The sequence below is a fragment of the Dermacentor andersoni genome, chromosome 4 (genome assembly GCF_023375885.2).
Source record: "Dermacentor andersoni chromosome 4, qqDerAnde1_hic_scaffold, whole genome shotgun sequence".
In the NCBI taxonomy this organism is placed as follows: domain Eukaryota; kingdom Metazoa; phylum Arthropoda; class Arachnida; order Ixodida; family Ixodidae; genus Dermacentor; species Dermacentor andersoni.
In genome coordinates, this window is record NC_092817.1 from 91,427,856 (window position 1) to 91,432,719 (window position 4,864).

Genomic DNA, 4,864 nt, shown 5'->3' on the forward strand with positions numbered 1-4,864 from the left:
TCCCTTACCCCTCCACGAGCAAAGTACATTCCATTTCTTCGGACCCCCAGTCGCAACAGTGTAAAGTAACGTATTTCAAAGAATTTTTGTTTTCGTATTTGGGCCGACTTGACTCAGCAATAAGTTCGGAACACTTGCGATGTTCAGTACCCTTTAGAACACTATGTAGTCAATCTTTATAGCTAAAGGATTAACTGGGCCCTACTCTTGCACACGCTGTCAAAGTCCATAGCTGGTGCAGATACTTCAGGGTGGCTTCAAAACCCGTCTCTTGCTTATTTCGCTTTTTCTGGCCTACCAATAATCTCGCAGCAAGAGTGGTGTTTTGGTGTTGTGGAAGAGTAATTTACTGGTACAGAAGAAATATTTTTTCTCTTCAGCGTTACTGTAAGAGTTGGATTGCATATGGTTTAATCTCTACACATTTTCTTTTTCAGTGTACGCTAAAGCTCCCAGGTCTACTAGGTCATTTTTTTCTTCGCGAAGCTGTACGAAGCTATACGTGTGTGCGTATAGTGCGCGTTTGTTTGCTTGTAAGTATAATAATACCTGTAAGTATAATAAAGTATAAGTTAGTATAATAAATAATACGTTTGTGGTCGAATATTTAGAGCACCGCGGGCTGCGGCACTGGCGTGCTTAGGTTTAAATCCCACCGCCACGCACGCTTTCTTTAAGACTGAGTTCGGACAAACTGACCGAGTGACCCAGTCGAAACAGTCGAAAAAATAAAAGCTTCGCTCTAAAGAGAAGCGTGTACGGCAGCGCGTTTCGAACCTCGGCCCGCCAGTGCAGCAGACAGATGCTCTAAACATTAGGGCCCCAAACTTTTTTTTTCTTTATTACATGGAAAACAAAACTGAAGGTGTATTACAACGTTGACACAACTGCACACTTAAAACTCAGGCAAACACACACATGCATCCAACAAGTGCATCCAGTCTGGCGGAGGGTCCTGCACAGCGTACACACTTCTTACATAGGCAGCACTTTCACGGAAGAAGGATTTTGTAGATCGCGGGCTTTCGGCATGGCGATCACACAGGCTATATAAGCCAAGTACTATGAACATGTCATAGGGAGGACCACCGGTAACCTTAAACGGCAGAAACCTAATTGAATATGGAGTCATGTCAATGTCCTTTTTAAGCGTCCGTTGGAGAATGTCCCCAAAAAATACAGCGTCCTTACAGTCTATGAAGCAGTGATCTATGGTTTAGGCACATGGACAGAGCCGACAGTTTGTTGACCACGGCACAAAGCAACCCCTCGAATTTAACCAAGCTTTAACAGGGAGTGTTTCTGAATGTAATTTAAAGAAAAATGTTTTTACTCCAGGAGCTACACACATTTTTCGGACGCGCTTAATTACATCCTGAAAAGGTCGGCTTAAATAAGGTGCACGATGCAAAGGAATTAGGGAAATAGAGTCCACCAGTGCCGCAGAAATTGCTTTTCGACTGGCAGTGAACACGTACTCCAGGCTGAATCTAACTTTCAAGAAAAGAAATGTGTCTACAACCTCCTTGAGAAAGCCCCAAGGAGCCTGTGGGACATCTTTGACATTTGATGACACTACTATATTAGGAACATAATGAACTAAACGGAGTTGCAACATTTCACGCAAAAACGGATGGTCACTGTCTCGAAAGAAAAACAGGCGAGAAAGAATTTGCCTGACAAAGAGGTGTACTAATCCTAGACCACCGCGTTCAAGGGGGAGGAGCAGATTGTCGCGCCGCATCGATTCACAGCTCGAACTCCAAATAAATGTTGCAAATACGCGATGCACTGCCTACAGGCGAAGTCGTGAGCAGTGCAGTACTTGCAGCACATACATAAGACGGGAAGCTAAGAACAGGTTGCACACTTCAGCACGAATGAACATTGACAAATTCCGCCCTCGCCATGAATTCACTTTACGTTGAATTTTGCTAACTTCTCCCGACCAATGAGCGTTGCTATTTCTGTACTGTGGGAGAGGCACACCTAAATAACGCAGATCCTCTTTCCATTGAATGCCTGCGTAATGTGATGGCGTTGTGGCCCATAATCCAAACCAAAAACCTGAACCTTTTTCAAAGTTAACGCTTGCACCAGACGCTGCACAAGATTCTTCTGTAATTGCAAGAGCAGTCCTTACACTCTTTTTATCGGTACAAAAAAAAAAAGGCCACGTCGTGTGCATACGCAAGAACCCGAACCTCATTAGTTAGTAATTTAAACCCTTGGAAATTTTGTTCTTTAGGAAGGCTCATACAAAGTGGCTCTAAATACAAGCAGAACAGAAGCGGTAACAAAGGGCATCCTTGTCGTACTGATGATAAAAGCCTAATTGGATCGGAGAGAGAGACATTCACTATCCGTCTCGTTGATCCATTAGCGTAACATATCCTGACACCTCTAAGGAGCAGAGATCCGATATTTATATGCTCTAGTATAGTAAACAGGAATGAGGGATTCACCTTGTCGAACGCCTTAGCCAGATCTAGCTGCACCATTGTCACCTGTCCAATCCCCTCAGCTACACACTCTAGCACCGATATCGCAACATGAATGTTCGTCTGAATTGACCGGCCCCTGATGCCACATGTTTGATGATCACCGACCACAGATCTTATTACAACTTGCAAACGGTTAGCTAAAACCTTAGCAAAAATTTTATCATCCACATTGCATAAGGAGATAGGCCGATATCCGTCAACTTTTTGCAATTTAGTCTCATCATCGCTTTTGGCTATAATGACGGTGTGTCCTTCGTACATTGTGGCGGTTAGGTACCCTGCTTCCAAGGCCTCTCGGTACACCTGAAGTAAAGTACACTCTACCTGAAGTAATAATGGCGATAAGAGGGAACGAAAACACTGATAAAATTCGGCAGTAAGGCCATCCGGGCCGGGCGTCTTGCCCTTCGCTAACGAATCGATGCATGCAGTTACCTCATTAATATCAATGTTTTCATTTGTATAATCGTAATCATCCTGATTTAACTGGGGCAGCAACGATACAATTTTTTTGGTAGCATCTGTATCCAGTGGCTTATGGTCTCCAAATAGTTTTTGATAACGTTCAAAAAACGCTTTAGTTATTAGAGTAGGCTCATTAACAATGATTCCACCATACTCTATATCTAGCATTTGTTTAGACAGCGCGTGTCGGCGCTCATCACCAAGGGCCCTACTGCAAGGCTGTTCTTCCAGGAAACGCTGCTCTCGCGCACGCACTAGTGCACCTCTGTATTTTTCTGCGTTCAAAGTTTGTAACTGTGCCTTGACCTTATGAATATCATCAATATATAGACCTGGATGTAGGCATTCAAGCTCATGCAATTCACTCAAAAGTCTATACAATGCTTTGTAATTATTCTTTTTTTCAAAGGCTAATATTGATGATTCTTCGATAGCTAGCACTTTAGCTTCCTGTTTGCATAATTCCCACAAAGCAAAGAGTGGCAAGTCCTTGCGGCATGACAACCCATGCTTCTCTCGTGACAACACCAACCAGCTTATTGAGATGATCGCTGCGTGTTGTTGATAATGATGATTCCCGTGCTGTGGCACATACTCATAACGGATGATCGGCCAAGAAGCGTGTCCACGTGTTGGTTGTGATGATGATGATGTCCATGTAATGGCACATACCCACAAGGGGGAATTGGTCAAGAAGCTGGCGGTATACAGATCGTGTTGTCGCCAACTATGATATCGAGATTATTGCTCCGTGTTCTTATTTTATTTATTTTATTTACAGCATACTGCAGGCCGTGTGGCCCAAGCAGGAGGGGCATGGTAACAAATAAAAGTACATGTATAAAAGGCAGAATTGCAAAAATATAAAATTCAAGAAATGAAACAATATAACAAGAAACAGCAATGTTAGTTAGGAAATACTAAGAATATGAGTTTGAATTGATTCAGGTGAGTTCAGATGATGGAAAGGGATGAGGTTCCATTCTTCTATGGTTCGAGGAAAGAATGAGAATTTAAAGAGGTTTGTCCTGGCAACGTAAGGGGAGAGAGCGAGGGGGTGGGAATGACGAGTTTTCCTGGATGCGGAAAGTGTTAAGTATGGACTAGGATCTACAGAAAATTTACGGTTTATCAAGGAGTAAAGAAACTGCAGGCGTATTATTTTTCGCCTCGTTTGAAGAGTGTGAAAGCCATTTGTCCGCAGTAATTCAGAAACAGACTCTTCTCGGCCGTATTTGGAAAAAATAAAACGTATGGCTCTTCTCTGTATCCTTTCAAGGGCGTATATGTTGATTTTGGTAAACGGGTCCCAAATAACGCACGAGTATTCCAATTTGGGTCGAATAAATGTGGTATAGGCTAAGGATTTTACTTCATGGGATGCATGTTTAAGCTTATGGCGAAGTAGACATAGCTTTCTGAAAGCAGCGGAGGCGGTAGCAGCAATATGGCTGTTCCAATTTAGGTTGTTAGTAATTGTAATTCCAAGATACTTGTACTCGCTCACTTCGGCCAAGGGATCTTGGCCAATAGAATAAGAAAATTTTAGGGGTAGTTTTTTGTTTGTTATACGTAGAAGCACAGATTTATCTGAGTTAAGTTTCATTCCCCACTTGTTGCTCCACTCAAGAGTGTTGTTTAAGGCTAAATGAAGAGATAGTTGATCATGAACTGTATTAATATCATTAAAAATGATACAGTCGTCTGCGAACAGACGAATATTGACAGGGGCCTCTATTACATCAACTATGTCATTACAATAAATAAGAAATAGTAGTGGGCCAAGGACGCTGCCTTGAGGCACGCCAGAAGTTACTGAAAGAGAATCGGACTGCTGCCCATCAATCATTACGTACTGTTTGCGACGCGTCAAGTAAGCTGAAACCCAGGACAGG

General features: G+C 42.7%; 1 pseudogene; it reads right to left on the minus strand.

Moving 5' to 3' along the window:
* Window positions 1–810: 810 nt before the first annotated feature.
* LOC126536470 (uncharacterized) lies at window positions 811–2,557 on the minus strand (annotated as a pseudogene).
* Between the last annotated feature and the right edge of the window lie 2,307 nt (window positions 2,558–4,864).